The sequence below is a fragment of the Dermochelys coriacea genome, chromosome 2 (assembly GCF_009764565.3).
Source record: "Dermochelys coriacea isolate rDerCor1 chromosome 2, rDerCor1.pri.v4, whole genome shotgun sequence".
NCBI classification, from domain to species: Eukaryota; Metazoa; Chordata; order Testudines; family Dermochelyidae; genus Dermochelys; species Dermochelys coriacea.
In genome coordinates, this window is record NC_050069.1 from 24,559,333 (window position 1) to 24,574,341 (window position 15,009).

A 15,009-nucleotide genomic window follows, 5' to 3' on the forward strand; every position below is an offset into this window, starting at 1 on the left:
TCCACGGAGTTCTGCAAATTCTTCTTCTATGTGAGGAAGATGATGGCTGTCAATCACAATAGCTTTATTTGGCTCCCTTAAGTCCACACAAAGGCGAATGCCTCCACCCTTCTTCTGTGTCACTACTATAGGTGAAACCCATTCCGAGGAGTCAATCTCCTCAATAATATACTTTTGAACAAGTTTTCTAAGTTCCTCTGAAACAGCTTCCCTGACTGAAAATGGTAAGTGCCATAACTTCTGTCATACAGGCATCACATTATTCCGCATTTTAACTTTATGCAGAAACCCATAAGCACAGCCAAGTTTCTCCTCAACCTGGTGTTGGGTCCCAGCTGAAACTGGTATGTGTACTGCAAGAGTGCTTTGCTGAGGAAGATCAGTTTGTCTATTAACTACCCTTAGATTTAAAGCAGCCAATAAATCTCTGCCAAGGATAGGAGTGCCTTTGTGAACAATGTAGAACTCTGCAGTTACACAGCAATCACCAAAAGTAACTATTGCTGGCAGGCAGCCATGTACTGGAATATGGTTTTTCAAATAGCACACCAAGTGAAGTTTGGGTTCAGTAAGAGGCACATCTTTAAAGTAATGCAAATAGATGGAATCAGGTAGTATAGATACTGCTGAGCCAGTGTCCAACATTAGCTGAATAGTGTGATTTGCCTGAGGGTATGGCAGAAACATTTATAGTGCACATTATTTGTTCTGGAATATGTGCAGTAGTGATTTTGTCCACTCTCAGCACAGTAACATCTGGTATTGTAACTGCATGCACGTGTTGATTGAACTGGCTGCTGCGATATACTTTAGCAAAATGCCCAATCTTTTTGCAATGATTGCACTGAGCTACTTTTGCCGGACATCCTGTGTAGCTTGCAAGGTGTTGTGGTTTCAGAGTAGCAGCCGTGTTAGTCTGTATTCGCAAAAAAGAAAAGGAGTACTTGTGGCACCTTAGAGACTAACAAATTTATTTGAGCATAAACTTTCGTGAGCTACAGCTCACTTCATCGAATGCATCGGTGTTGTGGGGATCCACAGCAAAAGCATGCTTTTACTGTATTTTGAATCTGCTGATTTGGTGGTTTTCCATTAGTTTTCCTCTTGTAATCGTTTGTTTGCAGCAACAGTGAACTTTTTTGCAAAGGAGTCACAGACTGGACTGTGCCTCCTGTATCCATGCTCATTATTTTGGCTTCAGCTGTAGCTGATTCAATCTGAGTAGCAATGGTTATTGCTTTTTCTAGTGTAAGTTGTGGTATAGAAGTAAGCATTCTCTTACACGAAGCATGGTTGTTTTCTCAGTGAGCTGGTCTCTAATAATCTCATCTGCCATATTCCCAAAATCACAAGTTACATAAGACTCCTCAGGGAAGCAACATACTGCATTATAGTCTCCCATTTTCTGCTCACACCGGCAAAATCTGTAGTGATTAGTTACTACATTCACTTTTAGCACAAAAAAGTTCTTTAATGCAGTCAGTGCAGTCTCATATTTAACATCTGCAAGGGGAAAAGTGTAAAATATATGCTGCCCTTCTGCTCCAAAACAGTGGATTAGCAGAGCACGCTTTCTTACTTCAGAAATCTCTGTAGCACTGATTGCAAGCAGATAAGACTCAAACATACGGATCCAGGCAGTAAAAGCAATCGGAGGCTCACCAGGGCTTTGCAGAAAGGGTGCAGGTGAGTTCAGAGACAGAAGATCCATCCTCATCGCCAAAATGTTGTAGCAACCAAGCAAGGTACTAACAAACTTCAACAGGACTTTATTTTAAAGTGGAAACCTCTTTACCAAGCTGCTGCTGCACCCTTAATAGCTCTCATTCCACCTCCTCAACTTCCACCCCCCTCCTTCCTGTTTCCTGTCCTTTCAGACTCCCAACAGCCAGTGCTCCCAGTCCTAATAATTACAAGCAGCATCTAAACACCACAATTTAGTGGTCCACAAGTAGCATGCACAGGTTTCACAGCTTGTCCTTAGAATCCACAATGGACACACTCTCTGAAAGTACTATTCCCTATGGCTTTCCATGTAGCCAAGACAGTAGCAGTAGGTACTCTTATAGTACTTGCAATCCATAATTTGTGCACCTTAATAATGTAAAACTAATAATATATTAACTTTAATAATGTAAACTGTGTGACATTCCCTTTCAATTAATTTTAATCCAACACCTTTACCAGCCCACTATTGCTTTTTGTATCACTCTTATGCCAATTATCAAGGCCAACTCTTATCAAGGCCAACTCTTCTGGACCCCAGGACACCCTGAATACTGTTGTGTTGCACAGAGAAGATACAAGTAGCTCATGCAGAGATTGAGTTGAGCTCCATGGGGCTCTCTGTGCTGCCAGAGAGCAGTGGGTGAGGTGGACATGAGGATTACATGGAACTACCAGCCAGGCACCTACTCCTCTCTGTGTGGGAAAAGGTTCAGTAGCAGAAGAGCCTCTTTGCTAGCACTGTTTGGGCTCAGCGGAGGCTTCTGTCTCCCTGATCCTTTGTTACTCACCAGAGCAGCACAGCCCTTCTGTTTGGGCTTTGTACAGAGAAGAGGATTTTGCCCTAAGTAAATACATATGTAACCTATTTTTCTAATAAGTAAGTATTACTAACCTCCTGCATAGCCACACACCAGGCAGTTGTCCTTGTGATTTCAGTCTAAAAATAACTGTTGAAAGATCAAAAGTAAACTTTTCTCTGGTAGCCTATATTTTGAACAGAGCTTATTTTCCTTCAAAAGTTTTGTCCAATGTTTCCATACACTGTATATAAAACCACCTACAGGAAGCTATCCAAAGGTTGCCCACTGAAAATGACAGCATTGCAATTAACTGTAAACCGCCACTGTTAATGCAAACAATGCCACAGCCTGGCAAATGGTTTCATGTACCATTAACATTTAATGCAGAGGATTTAAAGTAGAAATTGGTAATTGAATGTATTCTAGGTGAATTTTAGGCCATAGGGTAGAAGAGCTACAGACACACACATTGTGATTTAACTAGTAATGGGTAAACCACAACAGTTTGGAATTCTGTTATGATGAAGATGATAATACAGCAAAGCCACTTTTTCTCTGTGGAAAACAGAGTTCAGGGGGATCCAAGAATCACAGCCAAAGAGTGTAGGCAACTATCAAAGGACTTGGGAGAGGCAAGGCACTCCTGGAACAAACTTTCATCCTCCACTGTATCCAGGTTGGTGTGGCCATAATTTGGTTCCAGGTGTACTGATACACCATGTGATGTTGTGTTTCACCATGATGGGACATCAAGATGTGGTGCAATGACTTTTCCTTGACAAGGGGACTGACAACTCCACCATTCATCATCCCTTACTCCTCTGAACCATAGGTGCTGTCTAAGGTCAACCAACAACAACAAAAACAAACAAACAAACAAAAACCAAAAACCCACAACCCAGCATCTTAGTCATATGAAAGTGAAGAATCCAATAGTGACTCTGCTCTATAGAGGGAGCAAGAGAATGAAACCTCCAGCTGTGTCACTGACACAGTTGTGTAGGAGTAGCCCATTGACACTGATACAGAAGGATAAATTACTCAGTGTGTAACTGGAACCAATTTGCCTCCCTCAGCCTTGAAAAAAAGTTCTTTCAAGCTGAAATACCTGGGAGCCAGAGAGGCATCTGTATGTGTGGGGCTGGTCATCCATCTGCAGAAGCTGCAGAATGGTGTAGTGGATAGGAAACAGGGCTGGGAGTTGGGGACTCTCTCCTGGCTTCTATTCTCAGCTCTTCCATTGACTAGCTGTGTGACACTGGGTAAATTCCTTCACCTTGCTATGCTAGTATCCTCCTGTGTGAAATGGGGATAAAGCCACTTTGTGAGCATGACTAACTGAGATTAGTTAGGGTTGATTAATATTTGTTAAGCACTCAGAGCTCCTCATATGAGAGTTGCTATCATTAGACACAGACAGGTGATTTGAGAAGGAAAAATGCCAGAAAATCCTCATCACTGTTGAGAGACAATCCTTTTCCCCCACCCCTTTGTTGCACATGCTGTTGGTACTTACAAATTTCCCTAGCGACTTGGCTCCCATGTGGACAACTGAATAGTCTAAAAAAACCCACCACAACAAAAACCCAGGACATAGTACAGAGTTAAGTCAAAATGACCTAGGACTAAAACAAACTGATGTAACTATGCAGTAGTACCTTGGTGGGTGAGGGAAGGTCTCTTGACTATTTGCATTGTCATGTCATGTCACGTTACACTGGCCAGCACACATGTCTTTAGTAATAATACTTTGCACTTACTGTACATGGCGCCTTTCATCCAAGGATCTCAAGTTACTTTGCAAACATTAATTAAGTCTCACAATGTCCCGTGAAGAAGGATGACTTGCCTAGTCAGTGGCAGAGACAAAACTAGCACTGTTTTGCTGGTCCCCCATAGCCAGGTTTAGCCACTAGATGGCACACAATTTTTGCATAAATGATGCAATCCATTGCTGTTGAGCATTCAGACTTTAGGAGACAATGACTTCCTTTAAGAAAGATTCCTGAAATGAGCAGACACAAACACGATCACAAATGCAAAATCGTTACAAGCAGGAGAGAAAAACAAACTAATAAAAGGGAAATGAAAGTTAACTCTTTCCGAATGAAATACATATCCCATTAAAATACCTCATTAAAACACAGAGAAATCAATGAACACTTCTCAATATTTTTATTACTACAGATATGTTACACTGAAGTGGGCCAGAATCCAAGAACACCTCCCAACTAGGGACTCAGTACTGCTCCCATTGACGTCTTCGGGCTTCATTCTCCTCTCAGTTTACTATAATGTAATTGATCTGACTTCAATGGTGTCATTCCTGATTTATATCAGTGTATAGGGGGTTGTGTACATGCAGAGTTGCACCAGTTTCACTTGACGTATTGGTGCAAAAGGCTGTATATGGATACTTATTTCAGTTTATCATAAATTGCACCAGTTTAACTAAACCAGCGCACCTTTGTGTGTGGACAAGGCTGTAGATACCATGGAGAGGAATATTCTGTAAATACCAGAGAGAGATGGGAAATCAATGAGCAGGATCAGATTCTAAGTAAACAGGGCAAAGAAATATTCCTGTTATTCTATACTGGTATGAGTCATCAGATTTTTCTTTTTTCTGGAAACAAAATGGAGCCACACACACCAAACACAATCCTTATTTCCACCCACTTCTATAGAAGGAACAAAGTGACCTGACATTTGAGTGAATCAAGATTTATTTTTACTTATTAGAGTTAGCAACCAAGCAAGTCTACAGTCAGTCCCCGCTGCTCTATCAATATGAGCTGCGTAATGCATTCCATATCTCTAATCCTATATTATATCTTTCCACAGTTTGAATGTGGGCCACTCCCTATCAGTCTAGAATAATGTAACATTTTCTCCCCATAAGGATTAACATTTGGAAAATATGTCTTTATTTTAAGGTGGATGGAGTGCCCCCAAAAGTGAAACTGGATTTTGTCAGGTTTCAGAGTAGCAGCCATGTTAGTCTGTATTCGCAAAAAGAAAAGGAGTACTTGTGGCACCTTAGAGACTAACAAATTTATTTGAGCATAAGCTTTCATGAGCTAAATGAGCTGTAGCTCACGAAAGCTTGTGCTCAAATAAATTTGTTAGTCTCTAAGGTGCCACAAGTACTCCTTTTCTTTTTGGATTTTGTCAGACGATCTATTCAAAAGTAGCACTTTCTTGTTGCATTTTGGTTTTTAAGAACATATACTCTGTATTTTCCTATAAATCCATTAACCTTGCACCTGATCCTGTGAGATGCTAAGCACCTTTAGCTCCCCATGGACCAAACTGTAGAATTTGACCATTGGCTTTCACTTACACACACTTTGCTTCTCTAAAAAAGAAAAAGGACACTAAACTATCTAAACTACTACATGCCACAAGGGGCCACAACAGTGGTTCCCTTAACCCACCCAGCAATATTGTTAATCTATCCAACTATATTCTTAGCCCAGCAGAAGAATCTGTCCTATGTCGGGGCCTCTCCTTTTGCCCCTCCACCCCCACGAACATGATACAGTTCTGTGGTGACCTAGAATCCTATTTTCGACGTCTCCGACTCAAGGAATATTTCCAACACACCTCTGAACAACATACTAACCCACAGAGACCTTCCTACCAACACTACAAAAGGAAGGATTCTGGGTGGACTCCTCCTGAAGGTCGAAACAACATATTGGACTTCTACATAGAGTGCTTCCGCCGACGTGCACGGGCTGAAATTGTGGAAAAGCAGCATCACTTCCCCATAATCTCAGCTGTGCAGAACACAATGCCATCCATAGCCTCAGAAACAACTCTGACATCATAATCAAAAAGGCTGACAAAGGAGGTTCTGTTGTTATCATGAATAGGTTGGAATATGAACAAGAGGCTACTAGGCAGCTCTCCAACGCCACTTTCTACCAGCCATTACCCTCTGATCCCACTGAGGGTTACCAAAAGAAACTACACCATTTGCTCAAGAAACTCTCTGAAAAAACACAAGAACAAATCCGCACAGACACACCCCTGGAACCCCGACCTGTGGTATTCTATCTGCTACCCAAGATACATAAACTTGGAAATCCTGGACGCCCCATCATCTCAGGCATTGGCACCCTGACAGCAGGATTATCTGGCTATGTAGACTCCCTCCTCATGCCCTACGCTACCAGCACCCCCAGCTATCTTCGAGACACCACTAACTTCCTGAGGAAACTACAGTCCATTGGTGATCTTCCTGAAAACACCATCCTGGCCACTATGGATGTAGAAGCCCTCTACACCAACATTCCACACAAAGATGGACTACAAGCCGTCAGGAACAGTATCCCCGATAATGTCACAGCTAACCTAGTGGCTGCACTTCGTGACTTTGTCCTCACCCATAACTATTTCACATTTGGGGACAATGTATACCTTCAAATCAGCAGCACTGCAATGGGTACCTGCATGGCCCCACAGTATGCCAACATTTTTATGGCTGACTTAGAACAATGCTTCCTCAGCTCTCGTCCCCTAATGCCCTACTCTACTTGCGCTACATTGATGACATCTTCATTATCTGGACACATGGAAAAGAAGCCCTTGAGGAATTCCACCATGATTTCAACAATTTCCATCCCACCATCAATCTCAGCCTGGACCAGTCCACACAAGAGATCCACCTCTTGGACACTATGGTGCTAATGAGCGTTGGTCACATAAACACCACCCTATATCGGAAACCTACTGACCGCTATTCCTACCTACATGCCTCCAGCTTTCACCCAGATCACACTACACGATCCATTGTCTACAGCCAAGCTCTATGATACAACCACATTTGCTCCAACTCCTCAGACAGAGACAAACACCTACAAGATCTCTATCATGCATTCTTACAACTACAATACCCACCTGCTGAAGTGAAGAAACAGATTGACAGAGCCAGAAGAGTACCCAGAAGTCACCTACTACAGGACAGGCCCGACAAAGAAAATAACAGAACGCCACTAGCCATCACCTTCAGCCCCCAACTAAAACCTCTCCAACGCATCATCAAGGATCTACAACCTATCCTGAAGGACGACCCATCACTCTCACAGATCTTGGGAGACAGGCCAGTTCTTGCTTACAGACAGCCCCCCAACCTGAAGCAAATACTCATCAGCAACCACAAACCACACAACAGAACCACTAACCCTGGAACCTATCCTTGCAACAAAGCCCGTTGCCAACTCTGTCCACATATCTATTCAGGGGACACCATCATAGGGTCTAATCACATCAGCCACACTATCAGAGGCTCATTCATCTGCATATCTACCAATGTGATATATGCCATCATGTGCCAGCAATGCCCCTCTGCCATGTACATTGGTCAAACTGGATAGTTTCTACGTAAAAGAATAAATGGACACAAATCAGACGTCAAGAATTATAACATTCAAAAACCAGTCGGAGAACACTTCAATCTCTCTGGTCACTCAATTACAGACCTGAGAGTGGCTATTCTTCAACAAAAAAAATGTCAAAAACAGACTCCAAGGAGAGACTGCTGAATTGGAATTAATTTGCAAACTGGACACAATTAACTTAGGCTTGAATAGAGACTGGGAGTGGATGGGTCATTACACAAAGTAAATCTATTTTCCCATGTTATTTCCCCCCACCCCACTGTTCCTCAGACGTTCTTGTCGACTGCTGGAAATGGCAGACCTTGATTATCACCACAAAAGGTTTTCTTCCTTCCCCCCACCCTCCCTACCTGCTGGTAATAGCTCATCTTAAGTGATAACTCTCCTTACAGTGTGTATGGTAATATCCATTATTTCATGTTCTCTGTGTGTGTATGTAAATCTCCCCACTGCATTTTCTACTGAATGCATCCAATGAAGTGAGCTGTAGCTCATGAAATTTATGCTCAAATAAATTTGTTAGTCTCTAAGGTGCCACAAGTACTTCTTTTCTTTTTATTGTCCCAATAGGAACTCCAGAAGGGACTGTGCCTCAAGCAGGAACAATCCTTCTCCAAACAGAGAAGCCAGTACCATCCCCCTGGGCTAGCCTTTAGATGCAGCTAGTGCAGATAAGGGATAGTACCCATGGCCCACCTTCTACCCACCCATCCCACTTTTGGGTTATATGCCCTCTCAGTCACATAGATGGAGTAGTCCATCTGCCACAGATTGTACAGATTGATTACAATAGAGGAGGTCCCTCACATTGCTCTCCACCATACATCATCATAAACCGTGCCCCAGTCTGGCTGCTAGAAATCAGCAAATAGTCTAGTCAGTGTAGCTGGGGAGAAGTTCTTGGGTTTGTTGCCCAAGTCTCTAGCTGAGGCATGCAGCAGTCCTTTAGTTTATCAAAGACTGGAAGAGACAACAACAAAGAGCCGATAGTACAATAAAAGGTGTTTGCAGCATAGGCTCTAAGGTGGCGGCATATGTTTATCCGAAACAAATTATGCAAAGTTTATTTTTCTCTTTCTGCTCATTATTTTCTTTAGACTCCAAAAAGGATACTAGGCACCTCAGAGAAGAACAAAAAACATTACCCATGTCTCAAAGAAATTACAAACTCACTGAAGACCCAATGCAATAAGTGGGGAGAGGATAGAAGTGCGGAAAGACGAGAGTTAAAACAGAACTATATGCACATGTAGGTGGTTCAATTAGAAGACTGAAGGAAAATGGATAGGGGTGGTTGATGGTAGTCGGAATTGACTCACTTCCTGCGAGCATTATGGATGAAGCGAGTCTGGAGTTAGGGATTTGGACGAAGAGAGGTGAGTGACTTGGCAAACCAGAACTGGAAGAGTGTTCCATAGACAGGGAACAGTATGGGGAAAAGGCACAGATGTACAAGCTGGAGAAACAGGCCATCAGAGCAGGTATCATTGGTGAGCATTCCAGATGCATTGTTTGAGGGGATAATTAGTTTAGTGGTTAAAGGAAATATAATGAACCTTGTACGGAAATACCTGGGACTCATTAACTGAAGAAATCTGTGCTTAGTTTATCCATGGAAACCCAAGAGAACTTCTGGAGCCTGAGGCAGACCTGCCATATTATGAGAAAAGGTTGGGATCCATTATTTCAGTTGGATGAGAGAGATTACCTCCTGCTTAGCATTAAGTTACCCTGTAGCCCTTTTGGGTCTGACTACACTCTACAGCGCAATTAAAACCCCATGGCTGGACGGTGCCAGGTGATTTGGGCTAAGGGGCTCAGACTAAGGGGCTGTTTAATTACAATGTAGACACTGGGGCTCAGGCTGGAGCCTGCGCTCTAGGATCCCACAAGGGCAGATGGTCCCAGAGCCCGGGCTCCAGATTCTGAAGCAAATACAACAGTTGGAGAGTCAGATACTTGCACTCCCTGCCACAGAATGATGTAGTGAAAGTCATACATAGAGGCAGTGGAGTACAGAATGTTGAACAGTGTCTTAATGAAAAATGTACACATCCTCGTGCAGAATAATAGACATTAGCACAGGAACAGCTGTGACCACAACAGTTAAGGTTCCATAAGTGTTTCCATCCTACTCCACGAAGGCCAGATTTTTGAAGGTTTTAGGTACTGTGACAGGGTCGAGCCAGATGGCTATAGGAGAGTAATAGAAGACAGATATATTAGCCCCAGGTTAAGTAGGTCCCTTTTCCCTGGGTAAGGTAACAGGGAAGATTCCAGAACAATCAGGAACCTTCTGGAGACAATTAAGACAGACAGGCTGATTAGAACACCTGCAGCCAATCAAGAAGCTGCTAGAATCAATTAAGGCAGGCTAATCGGGGCACCTGGGTTTAAAAAGGAGCTCACTTCAGTTTTTGGTGCGCGTGTAAGGAGCTAGGAGCAAGAGGCGCTAGGAGCTGATAGTGAGAACGCGGACTGTTGGAGGACTGAGGAGTACAAGCATTATCAGACACCAGAAAGAAGGTCCTATGGTGAGAATAAAGAAGGTGTTGGGAGGAGGCCATGTGGAAGTAGCCCAGGGAGTTGTAGCTGTCACAAAGCTGTTCCAGGAGGCACTCTAGACAGCTGCATTCCACAGGGCCCTGGGCTGAAACCCAGAGTAGAGGGCGGGCCTGGGTTCCCCCCAAACCTTCCAACTCCTGGTCAGACACAGGAGGAGTCGACCTGGACAGGGGGTTCATGAAAATGGCCAAACTGAGGGCTGCCATGAAGCTCCAAGGTGAGCAAATCTGCCAATAAGTGCAAGACCCACCAAGGTAGAGGAGGAACTTAGTCACAGTACCGAAAGATGAAGATAGATATCCACAAAGTGTCAAAACACCACTACAAATCTGGCCTCTAGTATCAGTTGTTTGTGGATTTCTGAAACTTTTGCTTATCAAACTTTTGCTTGGTCTCAGTCCAAAGGTCAATGTTTTTGTTAAGTTGGAATAAAACATATCATTATCTCATGCCAACTATTGCTCTGTACTGCAAATGCCAGCCCTCCAAAGGCCATCACCAGGGCCAGGGAGTAGTGCAGAGGGACTCAGTGTGAATGCCTCAGCTTTCTTCAGATGACCCAAGATCTGCAGGCTTTTCATTCCCATGGATATTTTGGTTTCTTTTGGCTTTGAGGGCCATGCCTCCTCCTCACACTATATGGGAACTGGAAAGCAAATCCTTTCCCATTAACAAAGGTCTTTCTACAGACTTAAATGAGAGCTGGATGTGGTCGTTAGTGGAGGAATAAGCAAAACTGTATGCACAAATAGAACAACAAATACATAGAAACTCTGAGCTAGCACTTGAGCTGGCAAAACAGCAGTATTCCATTGATGTCAAGGGTGTTATGACAATTTACACCTGCTGAGGATCTGGTCCATGTATGAATGAAATGAGGCAAGCATAAATTTGACTACAGTAGATGAAAACTCTTAGCTCCCCAGTGCTGGACACGGAATACTCCAAATACAATTAAAACAGTTAGCGTGACACTGCTAATCAAATAGCTTTTTTGTAATTTCACAATGCATTGCTATGGAATGTCACAAATTTAAGATAATAGCTTCAACATGTTTACAAGCAAAGGAAGAATAAATGTGTTAAGATAAGGTCCCACTCTAACCAGAAAAGCAAATAGGTAGCAATTTTATGGTTTGCAAAACAGTTTGAGTATTCCTAATGCTTCCAGTGTTGTCCATGTTATACTTATGCAGAAATTGAAGATGTCTTTGATCTTCATAATTTCAGTTCTAGCATTGTGGATTTACTATTTTCTTCAGCATCCAAAAAGATACTAAACACTTCAGAGAAGAAACAGAAATTGGAAATTACAATCTCATTGCAGACCTGATGCAATGTGATAAAATAGTCCTTTGCTCTCAGACCCAGTTAGTGTTTTGAATACTTTTTGCAGTTACTATCATTTGAAAAAGACTGATTGGTTTTCAGTCTGAAACTTGAAAAGCCCCTGATCTAAATTTATCATTTAGACATTCTGCATTCTAAAGGGTTTTCACTTTTGTTTGTTTGGCTTTAGTTGCATCTAGAGACCACAAAGAGAGAGTAGAAGCCAATTAATTTTGTGCCACGCCTTAGACTGTCTGAACAACACATTAGATTTCTTCCAGATTGGTGCATGATGGCTGTTTTTTTTGTAAATTGCCTTCAGTTAGTTTGGCAGTTTTAACATAATCTGAACATATAATCTAGAGTCCATGAAACAATGGTCTCTTCTGATCTTTTGTACAGATTCCTAAAGATAGAAAGATTTAGGCCACAAACTAAAACAATAGAGATCTTAGTTCAGAGGGATTAATCTGTTGTTCTGTACAGATGCAGCATCTATGCAGAAGGTCTCTATTACATGCCATGCTATTATCAATTAGTGATCCCTCTCCATCTTTTAGAATGAAATTGAGAAAGAAATACATCTGGCCTGGTCTACATCTAAAATTTAGGCTGACCTAGCTACATCGCTCAGGACTGTGAGAAAACGTGCATCCTGTGCGATGTAGTTGGGTTTAGACACAGGAGAATTCTCCCATTGACCTAATTAATGCCTCTCGGAGAGGTGGGTTACCTACATCAACAGAAAAACCCCTTCCTTCCATAAAGGAAGCGTCTACGCTACAGCGGCTTAGCTGCAATGCGATTGCTATGCCGCTATAGCATATAGACGTACCCTCTGGTATAGTCCTAATGCAGCAAAAGAATGGATGTAGTATCTACTCCAAAAAGCTAGCATTACTCTTGTAAAGAACTTACACTACACCTACACAGCAGTTGGGTGGGTGCTTCCCAGCATGGGTAGATGGAAGCACTAGCTCTGCTCGAGCTAACATGCTAGAAATAGCAATGTTGCTGCAGCAGCATGGGTGGCGGCTCAGGCTAGCCACCCAAGTAAAAATGCTGCCTGACCCTGTGGGTATATCCTTGGGCAGCTAACCTAAGCTGCTGCCCATGCTGCTGGGGCCATACAGCTATTTTTAGTGCACCAGCTTTAGCAGAGCTAGCATGTGTCTGTCCCAGTACTCTCCCAGCTGCTGTGTGTACAGGACCTGTCAAGCTCAGCACACAGAGAGCCTGATCCAAAGCAATCTGCAGGCAAGAGGAGTCTCTTCATTTACTTCAGTGGGATTTGGATCAGGCTCTAATGTGAACAAAACAAGGATAATAACACATGCCCTTTAAAGTCCGCCTGATGACTAGAATGATTTACTTGATATGGACCTCAATGAGATTTGATCAAAGGGCCTGGGGTGGGGGGAGTGAGGGGGGAAATATGCCCACTCAACTCATAATTAGGGCCCTACCAAATTTGTGGTAAAAAATGATTGGTGTATGGAGCATCTGCCACATGAGGAGAGATTAATAAGCCTGGGACATTTCAACTTGGGAAAAAGATGACTAAGGGGGGATACGATAGAGGTCTATAAAATCATGACTTGTGTGGAGAAAGTAAATACAGAAGTGTTAATTACTTCTTCTCATAACACAAGAACTAGGGGTCACCAAATGAAATTAATAGGCAGCAGGTTTAAAACAAACAAAAGGAAGTATTTTTTCACACAACACACAGTCAACCTGTGGAACTCCTTGCCAGAGGATATTGTGAAGGCCAAGACTATAGCAGGGTTCAAAAAAGAACTAGATAAGTTCATGGAGGATAGGTCCATCAATGGCTATTAGCCAGGATGGGCAGGGATGGTGTCCCTAGCCTCTGTTTGCCAGAAGCTGGGAATGGGCGACAGGGTATGGATCACTTGATGATTACCTGTTCTGTTTATTCCCTCTGAGGCACCTGGCATTGGCCACAGTCGGAAGACAGGATACTGAGCTAGATGGACGTTTGGTCTGACCCAGTATGGCCGTTCTTATTTGGTAAATTTCACAATCATAGGATTTAAAAAATCATAAATTTCACAGTTTCAGATATTTAAATCTGAAATTTCACATTGTTGTAACCATGGAGATCGTGACCCAACAGGGGCTTGTAGGGGACAATCACAAGCAGGGCCATCCCTTCCCATACGCAAAGTACACAGTTGCATAGGGCACCAGGAAATTTGGGGAACCAAATTCCCTGGTGCCCTACACAGCTGCATGCTGCTCCAGCCTCTGCTCCACCTCTTCCTCATGGCCCCCACCCCAGCCCCGCCTCTTCCCATGCCTGCTCTGTCCCAGCCCCACCCCCACTCCCGTGTGGACTGCAGCAGGGCTGGCCCTGCACTCACTGGCGGTCGGGGGAGCTGTGTAGGGCCCCAGAATAGCTAGGGATGACCCTGGAAACAAGGCTACTACTGCTGCTGGTGGCAGCACTGCTTTCAGAACTGGGCTCCCAGCCAGAAGCCATAGAACTTCCTGCAGCTGGTTCCTGGAGGTGGGTGTGATCCAGCCCCAGGAGCAGCCTGTGCAGGGGAGCAGGAAGTGCCACCCCTGCCCAGCCCAGCCAGGACTAGCAGCTGGAGCCAGGCACAAGATGGGATCCCCCGGCCGGGGTGCCCCCAGCTTTGCCCCTCTCCAGCTCCAGGCCCAGCACTTGGGGGATAAAAGGGCCTTGGGTTTGCTGTGTGTGTTGCGGGGAAGTGACCGTGTCACCCACCTGACCATGGCATCTTGGGCAGTTGCACACATTGCCCACCCGTAACGCTGGCCCTGGCCCCCTGCAAAAAGTGGTGCCTCCCCCATACCATGCGACCCTCACTTCTGTGTTGCTGCTAGAAGTGATGCTACCTTCAGAGTTGGATACTCGGCCAGCAGCTGCCACTCTCCAGCCACCCAGCTCTGAAGGCAGCGGAGAAGTAAGGGTGGCAATACGGCGTCTCCCACCTACACACCCAATAGCCAGATTTCAAGGGAGAGACCAGAGTTCATGGTCCATGATGCATTTTTCACAGCCGTGAATTTGGTAGGGCCCTACTCATAATATAAACCCAGGAATGTAAGTGAAAACAAGAATACAGCTAAATAAATTGCACGCAAACCTGATTCTTTGATTTTTTTTCTCAAAGCCTCCGCTCCTCTTTTTT